Raw genomic sequence first — 14,559 nt, forward strand, 5'->3', positions numbered from 1 at the left:
TGAAAAAAAAAAATTTTCCACTTGGGCGCTCACTCCCGAATGCCGCCGGCATACGGGATTTTGGAAATACCAGCTCGGCGTTTAAGGGTTAATTGCCTGAATTATCTCAGTTTTTGAAAGCGAGAGGGGGGATGCAGAGGATCTGTGGGTCCTCAGCTTGACTTTTGAGTTCTGTGTATGGCAATTTGACTCTCGTACCAAAAAACGAATTGAGACCCGTATTTAGTCCATTAATTGTGTTTGGGGTTCATCAGAAGTCATATCTATAAGCTGTGTGGTTCAGTTAATGACTCTCTAAATACAGTTGATGTGGATCATAAATGGCAGGGCCAAACCATTCAAACACACCAGAACGTACCTGGGGAGGTACTCCGTCATTAGTCCATTAGTGGCGTGGGTGGTTTCCAAGGAAGGAGCTTTCAGAAGCCTAAACTTTGTCGCCGTATGGTTCTATTAAAGGCCATAGTGAGTCCGTTAGTGGCAAAGCCCAAAACCGCAGTGAACTGTCACTCCTTGGGTCACCAGTTGTGAGTTCGCAATGAGACAGAACTGGGTAATACTGATTTATTACCTGGGTATGCGATATACATAGCAGTGTGCTTCTTAGCAGTTATTAAAATGGTAATAACAAAAGACATAATGGACTACACTGATGAATTACGGCACTTTTGAAAGGCCAGGAAATTCTACATACAAATATATACATATGATTCTTGCTGCTTAGCTAGATCAGATACAAGATTGTGATTAGTGGGTAAAGGTGGTCTTGACACAGGTCTTTGTAATCTAGATGACATACAAGATCGTAATTAGTGGGTAAAGAAGGTCTTTACATCAACTTGGCAACAGACATTACAAACATTCAACCATCCTACATCACCCCCCTTAGATTATGGCATGGCAGAATGGCATGATATTAAATGGAAATAATAAGTGATGGCAATAGGCAAATATGTATTAAATACATAATACACAAAGAAAATATACTTAGAAAATCCTCATAGGAAAAAAGTAATGGTTAATGCACAGGTATCACAACATACAAGGACATCATGCATGGCAGCAATATGAATATGCATAAAAATGTGTCTACAAAAATTAATTGTAGCCAGTTTGCCTTATCAAAAACAGAAGACAAAACAAGCATGAGGGACAATAAGATTTAATTTTACAATGTGGCACATGCATAACCATGGGTTATCACTCAATATCACCTATCACATACTTGCCCATCCACAAGGGTTTCACTGTCTGCCTTTTTTGGACGGGGGGGAGTGGGTTCTGGGTGTGGTGAAGTGGTTGATGATTCTGGGGGTTGCCATTTTAGCACTTTCAAGTGCTTCCTGTTTCTGAGTGACACCTGACTTTTTCCATCCAGCCTAATAAGATACTGTCGATGGCCCTTAGACTCCACTACCAACCCAGATCGGTCCCAGGATTTGGTTAAAGGAGTAGAAGCTCCCTGGTCCCGGCAACTGGTTGGGTCTCCTCTTGGCACTGCCATTTGTAGCTTCCTCTGCAGGATTACCTCATGTTGAGGTGCTAGAGAATTGCCTTGTTGCAATCGAGGCTGCCTCCTTTGCCTATATTAGACCTGATGATCCTCTTGGCAGTCTTGACTGCTACTTCAGCCCTTCCATTTGACTGGGGGTAAAGGGCTGATGAAAGGCGTACTGTAACCCCCCATATTCTGAAGAACGGTGTGGTCTCTTCATTAATGAGGTTTGTGGCCCATCTGTCGAAATTAGCTCTGGTGCTCCCCATCTTGTGAAGTAGTCCTCAAAACTGATATAATTCTTTATGATGCTGTGCCATGTGGGAAGTGTGCCACTTCCAGCCACCTGGTGAGCCTGTCTACATAGGCCATGTACATGGCCCTCCAACTATAGCATGTCCACTGCCATTGACTGGAATGGGTCTCCTGGGGGTGGTGTGAGCACTAAATGGTTCAGCAGGTTGTGATGGAGCATGAATATCACAAGAGGCACATCCATCTCTGAGGCCTGACTAGTAAACCAATTGCCTAGCCCTGCGGAGCATGGAGTCTACCCCATGATGGCCTGCGTGAAGGCCTGTAATGACTTGAAGGCAAAGTTCCTCTGGAATGAGCAGATGTAGGCATCCTTGTAGTGAGGAAAGGACTGGGGCATGAGGCCAAGGTCCTTATAAGCAGCCAATGTAAGAAAGAATGACCTTGCAGGCTTGATGACGTACACCCCAATCTAAAGTTGGCAACATCACGTAGGGCCCTGCAACGTCGTGAAAGGGCAAATCTTTCAATGAGGGTCAAGAGCAGGGTGGGGCCTGCAACACACACTGGGGCCCAAGTGTCTACCACAGCCCTTACAGGGTTGTGACCCTTAGGCCTAGGCCTGTGCACTGATGAGGACACTACCACTTGTATAGTAGCTGCATACTGGGTTGTATCCCGGCAGTGACTGCCCCCAGTGTTACTGATGAAGCAGGGGCATCATTCACCATCTCCTTCTTGCTCCTTCAAAACCGTTTCAAGTGGGCGATTTTTTGACAGCCATGACAAACACTCTTTCTTGCTGAGCATGACACCTTTCTGGGCCATGCTGCACTCTACAGTTCCCCCCCCCCCCCCCCCCCCCCCCCCCCCCCCCCCCCCCCCCCCCACACACACACACACACACACACACACATGAGCATTGATGGGAATTGAGGCCCTCTCACAACTCTTCACTGCTGCACACTCGGGGTGGCTGGGGTCTGTCTCCACATCGGCCACATGTGGCTCTTGATGTCATATGTCATGCTGGGGCATGGATGCATCTTTGCAGGCTGCCTCATATGTTGCACACACTGCCCTTAGGACATCTACACTGCAAACAGAATCACATGACCTATAGAGGTCTATTTTCAATATCTCATTCCTTAGACCTACCATAAGCTTTCTAATAAGTATATATTCAGACAAAACATAATGACAGCTAGGACACTGGAAGCCACAGTCCATGGCTTTTTGAGAGCACTTTGCAAAATATTCACTAATGGACTCCTCACGCCCTTGCATATACACAAAAAACTCAGCCCAATGCACAGCCTGGTTCGATGCACGCAGAGCCATGGCCCCTATAGCATCCAAAGCCCGTTCCGGAGACAAGTTAGCCCACTGTACATCACTATACCTGGCATCCAGCGTACATTGTAACTCTGGGGTGCAATGAAGCCTAATGCGTTGAACTGCATCGGCTGGTTGAAGCTATGTAGCCTAAGCCAATGTGTCATGGACCGTTTCCAAGTCCTGTAGGAGGCCGATGACATTTCCAAACCACACTTCTCTGGTAGTGGTAGGGCTGGGACCCTGAGGCTGCTCTGTAGATGCAAACCACTTGCTATTGTAGCCAAACGGCCGTTAAGGGCTTGCAATGCATCTCAACCTCCGGCAACTACATGTTGAAGAGCTGGTGATCTTGGCGCCACTCCGACGGGAGTACTGTGGGCACCCCTGGAGGATCATTGTGTCCTTGCCGTGAAAGATGGTATCTCTGGTGTAGATATGATTATTCTTTATGGGTCCTACTCACTGCACCATGTAGGAAAGAGAAAGAAACCCATGTATCACTCCAGTGTTTTATTACACATCCAGTCCAGTCAGAGTTGTGACTGCAAGTGAAGTGCAGACGTGCAGGCAATATTGGTGCTAATCACGCTGCCCTCTTGGTAACAGACATTACACACATTCAACCATCCTACAATAATAGTACTCTTAGATAATAAACTATTGATTAAATAAAAAGGAATACAATACTAGAATCTTATTTACCCCAGTAAATAAGTATTCTAGATTGCCATCGTATCAAGATGACCACAAGACAGTTAGCAAAGGGCTGCTATGAGAATGTCTGTGAGAGCCTTGCCTTATAAAAATATAAAATATTACTGAAATTAACAATAGACCTTGAGAGTCTAGTGTAATAATTAGTGGGCCAAAGTAAAACCCCAACAAAGTGAGAGAATGGACACCCTACTTTTGTTACTGGGGGCTGCTTTCTTATTCATAATGTCAGTCAGTAGGATGCATATGTGGTGGCTCTTTAATCAATATTTAAAATGAATCTTTAATGGACAGAACCCAAATGGTTGGCGTTGGTGCCCAGTGTAATAGCTTTAGCATTGTCAATTCAGGCGTTCTATTTGATAGCATTCTTGGGCCTTTGCCATTTATTATCTGTACGAGTGATATGTGGCAAGATCTGGATAATAAACTAGTTGTATATGCCGATGATGCTGCTTTTCTAGCTGGTTCAGTCTCCGTTTAAGTCTGTGTTTGCAGAATACTTGAACAGAGATTGGCACATATTCATGAGTGGAGTAGGCTTTGGGGCATGAAGTTTAAACCTTCTAAAACTCAGAGTATAATAATCAGTTGATCAAGAACAACTTTACCTTTGCATCCTGATTTATATTTGAATGGGATTGTTTTAGATGTCAATAACTCTTTTGTGGTATTAGGTATAACTTATGATAAGCAGTTGACTTTTGAAAAGCATATACGTAATATTTCTCCCTCTGTTCCTCAAAAAGGTGGTACCCTGTGGATATTTTTTCAAACGTTTCATTATGAAGCCAATACATATGTTTTAACTCTTTTTCGTTTCCAGTATGGTTTTCGGGTGCCGACTCTCATCTCAAACTTTTGGATTTATGTCATTAGTCAAGTTTATTTAGCCAGCTATTAATGCTGACTTGTAGCATAGACGTCAAGTGATTTCATTATGTTTGTTGAATGAAATGTGCTACAACAACAAACTTCCTCTGCTTACTTGACCTGGATATTCCATTTTCTAAAAGCACCTTAATTGAACTGATAAAATTATGTGTTAAAGACTGTAAATTTGAATTCAATGGAAAATTCTACTCGCAAAATTTTGGTATGGCAATGGGAAAGCCTCTGTCCCCAGTGCTAAGTAATTTATATATGGAATTGTTTTAAAAGAAAATTTTAAATAATATAATTCCACGCAATGTACCTTGGTTTAGATATGTTGACGACATAATTTGTGTATGGTCAGGGAATGAAGATATAAATAACTTTTTTGTTTTTTGCCAGGTTAAATCAATTAGTACCATCAATTAAATTTACTATGGAAATAGAAAAAGATGAATGCCTACCCTTTTTGGATGTCCGTTCATACGGAGAAATAGTAGTGGGTTTAAGTATAGTGTTTACAGAAACCTACTAATATTTCTTCCTATGTACATTTCTATTCTGGACAAAACAATAAGGTTAAAAGATCAGTGTTTGCATCCATGTTTTTTAAGAGCACTACGGGTATGTAGCCCAGAATATATAGATGAGGAGATAGATAAGATTCGGAATACAGGCAAGAAACTGAAATATCCAGATAATGTACTAACAATGCATTAAAAGCGGCAAAAAAGACCATGTATCAAAATCAAAAAGAACCTTACAACAACAAAAATTTGCTTGTACTACCTTATAATAGTAATATGAAAGATATCCCACATCTCCTGAAGAATTTTGGTGTTAATGTAGTTTTTAAAAACAATAAAACAATGAAACAGGTACTTATTAAGAACTCCCCCGACAATGCTAAAGGACGTGTGTATAAAATCCCGTGCAAGTCTTGTGACAACTTTTACATTGGTCAAACGGGGAAAGCGCTGGAAAAAAGAATAGAACAACATAAACAATGTGTGAGAAATGCACAGGGAAATAGTGGTATATTTGTACGTGTTAGTGAGAACAATCATGCTATTAACTGGGAAGGGGCGGGGAAAAAAGCTGGTGTGTTTCTAATAATGCATTGGAAAGGAATATCAATGAATCTAGTTTTATAAAATAAAGTTACAACAATAATATGAATATCAGTCAAGGAATGTATAAACTTGATCCTTTAATAGCAAAAGAAATTTGTAAACTGTTTAAATTTTAAGGTAGGCTGTAGAGATATATGAAAAATAGGATTATTATATTTGTAAACACAGTAAAGGGGCAGTATTGGTAATGAGATGTTCAACCCCTCCTCTCTGACACCTGTCAGGTGTGGACTTGTACCCTAAGCGGTAGTATCCCTTGAGAATTTATTGTAAAATTTTAGCCAAATGATTTTTGAAAGCCACTCCTACCTTGACACCTGCCTGTGGGTGGATCTGCAAACTCAAACGGTTGTGTGTATGTTCGTCAGTACTTTCTTTGTAGTATATATACTCGTGAATTCTAATACTATGTATCAGTCCTTTGTCAATGGCTTGAAAATAAAGCCGAAACGCTCAGGACCTACTCCCTGTCTCTTATTTTTCACCTGTGGATATGTGTGATAAACGAATCACGTGCTAAAGTGATTATAATCATATATATATATATATATATATATATATATATATATATATATATATATATATATATATATATACATGTATATATATATATATATATATATATATATATATATATATATATATATATATACATATATATATATATATATATATATATATATATATATATATATATATATATAATATATATATATATATATATATATATATATATATATATATATATATATATGTATATATATATATATATATATATATATATATATATATATATATATATATATATATATATATATATATACATAATCGCTACACTGAGTGTAGCGATTATGTTTTGTATGACGCTCAATTTTACGTATTCTATCTACTTTTGCATCTTTACGTATATATATATAATATATATATATATATTATATATATATATATATATATATATATATATATATATATATATATATATATATATATATATATATATATATATATATATATATATATATATATATATATATATATATATATATATGTATATGTATATATATATATATATATTATATATATATATATATATATATATATATATATATATATATATATATATATATATATATATATATATAATATATATATATCTATATATATATATATATATATATATATATATATATATATATATTACTTTTCCTCTCATTTTCGGAAAAGAAAAATCTCTTTTTATTTCCTTTTCTCTTCATCCAAGGGAGAAAAAAAAAATATCTTTCTTAAAAAAAGACTCTACGGGCATTTCACTTCATCAACTATCAATCAGCTGATATTCTTAGCATCCAATGTCAAGGCCAAATCCATCTCCAACACTAAGAAAAAAAAAGGAAAAGGGGGAATTCACCCACACTGAGGAAAAAAAAATTTCTTTCTCCCCCTCTGAGAACAACCCCTCAGTCAGGCGGCAGAACACTCCCCGAGGCATGCCAGTAGTATCCATCTCGCAATACCCTCCCCTGCACTATCTCTCGAGTGAGGCTAGTGGTACCCATGCAACTACCCTCCCAAGGGATGCCCGTACACCCTCGCAATGCAAGGCGCCTCTCTGCAGAAATGTGCTGAGCCCTTAAAATTGTGGCCGCTCTGTGTCACTAAGCCAAATATGCTTATATAAGCACAGTTCCCATGCATAGAAAAATACACTCCTATGTTTTAAACAAAGACGAATGCATACGTCTATTATAAACACGTGCAAATAAAGAAAACACGTCACTATGGGGAAAGAAAGAAAAAATTGTTTTGGACCTCTTGAACCAATCCCATAACCCTGAAATATTTAAACAAAAACCCACTCCTTTCAAAACAATAGTTTCTTTAACACTCACCACTCCATAATGGGAAAAAAGAACTCGAAATTCTTCGTAAAAACGCGGTAGTGATATAACAACGACCGCCGCACAGGTATCTCGGAACACTCGTCATTGCACAAGCAAAAGTCACACTGGGTGCGCTCACTGCTTCAGGGCTTGACCTCCCTGGGAAAAAATAGCTTGAGTCCCATTAAAAATCCTTCCCTCCCTTTAGCACAGTTTAATCAAGGACCAGGACATTTTCTCATTTTTTTCACTAAGTAACTGAAACTAACAGTTTAACGATTTTCCACAATCCCACAAAGCTTTGTCGTTCGAAAACTATCGGTAAGTCACGACCCCTTTTTTATTTTTGTTTTTCTAACTGGCCACTCATATCTCTTCATTGGCGTTCCTAGGCATAGAAAAGCAAGAAAACTTTCTATATCCCCTTTTTAACCGCTGACACCACTATTACATGGGAAAACCTCCATGTATTTCATACGGTAAGCGTGGACACGAAACGGAAGGCAGACCCCCACACACAGGCTCTCTCTCTCTCTCCCGGCAATCACCCCACATCTCTCTCTCTCTCTCTCTCTCTCTCTCTCTCTCTCCACCTCTTTCTCTCCATTCTAACAGGTAATGAAAATGAGAGAGTTGCATCATAACATAACGTTTATTTACAAGAATAAATCAATTAACTAAGTAATCCAGTCTTACAGACTAACTTAAAACAACTCATTGTCAAGTCACCCAAAAGGTCACACCTTTCCCTGGGAACTCTGTAGTTCCCCCGAAATCCAGAACCATCTGCCAAAGATACAGAACACATTCTGGTAAGTACACACACAAGTTTAAAGACAAAGTTAATAAAATGGAACATCTTACAAGATATCAAACAAGCCACCCCTTTGGCTAAAGTAAAGGTAACACTTACCCCATTCCCAACCGAATATCACTCACTGATAAATAAAAACACTTTGGCATCTGCCCATCATGGCTTCGCCTTCCTCCCCGAATGTCTGTGCAAGTCTTCCATAAACTTGCATTATGAATAGAAGCGGCGCACACGCACATACGAACACAGTTCGCTAGCGCCTCGCGGTTCTAGCTGCATCTAGTTTCACAAGGCACTTTGGGAAGAGTTCATAAACTGTCGTACATTGACTCGACGAACTAAGCATTTTTATCTCACGCCATCCCTAGAAACTCATTGATCAGCTACTCTCAGGTCGTTACTCTGCTCTGGTCCCCCTCCAACATTCCACAGGTTACAGAGAATGCACGAACAATATATAATTAATCAAAAAAACCTATGTCTTACATATATATATATATATATATATATATATATATATATATATATATATATATATATATATATATATATATATATGTATAATATATATATATATATATATATATATATATATATATATATATATATATATATATATATACATGTATATATATATATATATATATATATATATATATATCTATATATATATATATATATATATGTATGTATATATATATATATATATATATATATATATATATAATATATATATATATATATTATATACTATATATATATATATATATATATATATATATATATATATATATATATATATATATATATATATATATATATATATATATATATATATATATATATATATATATATATATATTATATATATATATATATATATATATATATATATATATATATATATATATATATATATATATATATATATATATATATATATATATATATATATATATATATATATCGTAAAGATGCAAAAGTAGATAGAATACGTAAAATTGAGCGTCATACAAAATATAATCGCTTCACTCAGTGTCACAAAAGAAAGAGCTTGTATCACATTCTAACATTGTCTTCCTTAAAATTCAGTGCGCTGACGTTCAGGCACTGGTTGCCAAATATGACTCTTGAGCACTAACAGAATTTGAGTTTAGGACGCAGGTAGGTGTCAGGATGAGCTAGAGTGGGTGGTGTTAGGGTATGAAGCAACAATTCAGTGAAAGTAAGGCCATTCAGCTGTTAACACCAGCTCCGTAAGGCCAGGAGCATTTCCCAAGAATAATAGCTGCTTTTCATAGTTGTCACGATAATACTCAGAATCCTAAAACACGCGGTTCGGCAGATCCCATTATTTTGAATATTTAAGGGACATGGAGAACCACGTTGTTTCTTTTGCTTGCTTTGAAGGTAACTACTAATGAGATTCAGGGCCTCTGTAACACGGTTTTTTTCGCAATAAACTTTTTATCTATGCATTTCATAAATATAACGCTTATTCTGATACACATTATATCTACACATAAATTTGACTGTATTCTGCATTACGTAGGTTGATAAATTTGGTACTTACTAATTGTAAAAGTGACTTTTTTTGAAGACGAGCCAACTTACTCAGAGAAAAGGTTTCGAACGCACTCGTTACGTAAACTTATGACAGCATTTCTTCCCTCTTTCTCGATGGATGATTGGCTATACGTAACAAAGGATATACCTCTGGCAACAATGACAAACAAATTTAAATACATGCAAAGCAGCACACTTTTATGAACTCTGAACGTCTCCACTGATAATTGTCATAATGAACAAACCAACAAAATATGCTAATAAATACAAAAACACTTCGATTATTAGTCTAACTCCCAAAATAACTTTCCTAAGAAATTACAGTCTGCTTTATAGGTCACAATCAGATTGACAAGATGTAGGGAATAGATGGTAATTTTCAAAAACATAGTAGACAAACTTGATTTGATAACTGCTATATCCAATGTCATGCAATTTTTATTTATTGGCTATCTACCTATTTACTAAAAAAAAAAAAAAAAAAAATAGCCGGTACCGTATTTTGGCTTTAAACCTTCACCAATAATTATCATCAGAATAATAACTTCATGAGGCTCCACCCTCTTTGGCCTCGTTATAAATCAGGATAACACTGAAGGCTATCATGGGCATTGTTGGATTAGAAAATTTAACTTTTGGCTATAAAAAAAAACTCATTTCTCGAGTAGTTGTAAGAAGTGCTAAATGATCCTCAAGATCCCAGCAGTTGGCCTAAACGTTTAATTCTGTATATTACTGCTATACTGTTGCGGCACTACTGCTACAGCAGTATTACTACGCTAGCACTGATACCCCACCCACATCTTCGTATGGTTCCGCCATTCATAAAGTCTTTGAGTTTCAGAGCCGATGGAACAAGGTGAATGGGTTTCTGTCTAGTGGATGGGCGGAGCAACATTTCGTCAAAAGGTGTTTACTTTGCTTACGTAATGAATGTTTTTCGACTCTTGGCTCGTAATCATTGGCCATGGCGTCGGCCAGATCATTTTTACTCTATAAAAATTAAAACTATCGGGTTTAGGTTATTGATAATGCTGACAAAATTTGTGTGTGTTTGTAAAATATACATATGTCAACTTTCAGCTACATCCGATGCTTTGACAAGGAGCAAAGTCCAAAAAACCGTGCTACAGAGGCCCTGAATCTCATAGTAAAGTGGTGAAGCCATGCCTCATCCTAGGTCGCTAATTTCCTGTACATATTGTCAAGAACAAATCAAAACTGTTTTGAAATTTCTTCTCTAGACAGCTTCTGAGATACCCATCCAGCAGACAGTTGACTCATCGTCTAGCGCAGGTCAAGATAATTTGCGCTGAACCAGTAGCGACGCCATGATTTTGGTTACATATTGGACATCGAAGCATCTTCATCCAGAATCCTGCAATGAGTGACAAATGTTCGTCAGTGCTTGATGCCTTTGGACGGTCCTACCTGGGGTTATCTGTTCTCCTACTGTCGTGCTTGTGAATAAGAAGGGAGGACCTCATTGACCATCAGCTCAGGATATCAGAGCGACAAGAGGGGATTGGCAACTCTCAAGAAAACCAGAAGCCATCGCATAAATGACAGCACAACGAGAAGAAGTTCCAGAAGACTGCTGGGCCTTGACCCAGGCTAACATCCAACATCTCTTGAGAATGGGCCACAGAAGGCCTGAAAGTACTCGAGTGTGGAGTAAACTAAATGTAAATACTTAGAAGTAAACAAGTTACAATTGAATTTGTGGGTTTCTTTTTCAATTCTTCGTAATCATACCCTTTTTGTAATTTATTCACTCTTAGCATAGGTACTTTCAAAGCTTCACTTATTGTGTAAAAAAGGCAAACTACCCGGTTCTTGTGCGTAACCACGTAAATGGGTGTAGTATGCAATTACCTCCAAAATTTTTAGCTAATGTTATTTTCCAGGGCGGTACAAAAAAAAAAAAAAAAAAAAAAAAAAAAAAAAAAAGACATAAAATATAATAAAACGTTTGACTGATGAGCCTCGCATATTTATACACCGACTTATTAGGCAATTGCGAGTCACTTGAGCTAATGTTTGCGCAAATTGAAAGAACCGACGCACATGCATTAAATAAAAAATATGAACATGCATACAGCATGCACACACACATATATTTAAATATATATATATATATGATATATGAATATGTGATATATATATATATATATATATATATATATGTATATATATGTGTATATATATACATATATTGTATATATATATATATATATATATATATATATATATATGTATATATATATATATATATATATATATATATATATATATATATATATATATATATTATATGTATATATGTTATATATATACATATATATATATATATATATATATATATATATATATATATATATGTATATATGTGTATATATCTATATATATATATATATATATATATATATATATATATATATATATATATATATATATATATATATATATATATATATATAAAATATCAATTTGTATATGAAGTCTATAACTTTCAGTCACTTTAGCACTTTTAACTTATACATACATTAAAAACCAAGAAAAGTTCTAAACATTAACAAACACCCGCTTTCATAAAAGTATACCTTACCCTCACACACCATCGATATAATATATTATCTCCTCTGACAACGCCTTAGATACCAAGAACGAGCGTCAAAGAAGACAACGTTTCCTAGAAATTATTCCTTAAAATGCAATTACTTTCCCCCCTCGTATTTCTTACTCAAGAATTCCTCAAGGCGCAGACGAATAGTTCTTATCTGTCATTCCATCGGTAAGGGTTTCTGTGCATCCGTTTCAAATTCTTATAATCACGAGGAGTGCCTCGGGAAGGAGGATGGACTCCTAGTATTGTGTGTTTCGGGTTTCCTGGTGTCTTGTTCAATTTGTGGGAATTCTAACGACAACAATGAAGCTGTAGATTTAAATTACAAGGTGAGTATGTCTATACTTACATCTGTTTACATAGCATTATCGGTATTCGCCAAATTTCCAGATTTTTTTTTATTTAATAATAATGATCAAGATGTTACTTCCAATTTCAGTTCTTTTCTCGTGACAAAAAAAATAATAGAGTTCAGTAATAAAAATTTTTGAGAACGGCTGAACCCTTAAAAAAAAAAAACTTTTCCATTGCTTCGAAATAATAATTTTACTTAACCGAAAGTTATTGTAAGATACAGCTTCTTATACTGAAATGCAGAAATTTACAAACGATACGTTTATCTCTTTGTTCAGGTTCATGCATGCGGCACTTTAATACTTGCAAAATATTGAAATGTGACGAGCAAATTATCCTTCTCCAAATTCAGATATGCTTTTAATCAAAGGTTTTATTTTAATCCTTACTCCACTTATTGTGATATTTTTTTTCATTTGGTTACAATCAGGTCAATGCTCTTATGAAAATCCTCAATATTCCTATCCTGCTATCGTATAGATTTGTAATTGTATGATGTTAATAATACCTGAGCTTTGAAGATAGTTCGTCAAGTCAGTGAGTTATACGATCGGTTTTCTTATAATAAGTTTCCTGTATAAGGCTTATAAAGGCAATTCTAAAAAGCAAATTGAATTTCGTAATTAATTTTGGTCCTACAGTCCTTTATCTCTTCGATAGTGGAGGCAAATAACAAAAGCAGGTCAAATAAAAAAATGACGTTGTATAACCTTTAGATTTATAATTGAAAAGCAAGATGAGATATAAAAAATCTAAAGAAATTTCATGATGAGAAGAATCATAATCAAACGTTCATTCTTTCATTCATGTTAACGTATGGTGCCCGATCACCGTTATTTTTATATCACTCCATAAAATCAACATTCATATAAAAATAACGTTCAATTATCCGGATGAAAATAGAAACTATTGTTCTTAAAACAAAAACAAAGCAAAAAAGACTGAAAGCTTGAAAACAATTAATTTCACTGCACGAAATCTTTAGAATGTACCAAACTTCATCGAACAGGGAATGGAAAGGAATATAAAATTTAGGCAAAATGCCAAGCGCTAAAGCCTGAAAGGTCATTCTGCCCTGGAAGGGAAATTAAAAGTAAAAGGTTTTAAAAGTGTAACAGGAAGAAACCCTCACAATTGCACTATGAAACAACATTGTTAGGGGAGGGTGGAAATAAGATGGAAAACAGAGAATATGAACGGAGCTTTAGTCAAAGGAATGACAGGGGTTACAGCAAGGGGCCGATGGCCACAGTGCGCCGCTTGAGGAGTACTAACGGCATTAGTCTAGTATAGGGTGTATGGAATAAGAGAGAAGTTACGAATAAGCGACGATTTTTTTTTTTTTTTTGTATCAAATAGAAGAAAAAGTTACGAGGATAAGACAAAAGAGTCTGATTAATACAGTACCGAAATATACTACCAGCGAAAACGTAAATCCACAGAGGACAATAAGTTAATGAAGATTACGTGAGGTATAGGTGCAACAAAGACATCAGTAAAGAACCGTCCAA

This window comes from Macrobrachium nipponense, chromosome 3 (genome assembly GCF_015104395.2).
Source record: "Macrobrachium nipponense isolate FS-2020 chromosome 3, ASM1510439v2, whole genome shotgun sequence".
In the NCBI taxonomy this organism is placed as follows: Eukaryota; Metazoa; Arthropoda; class Malacostraca; order Decapoda; family Palaemonidae; genus Macrobrachium; species Macrobrachium nipponense.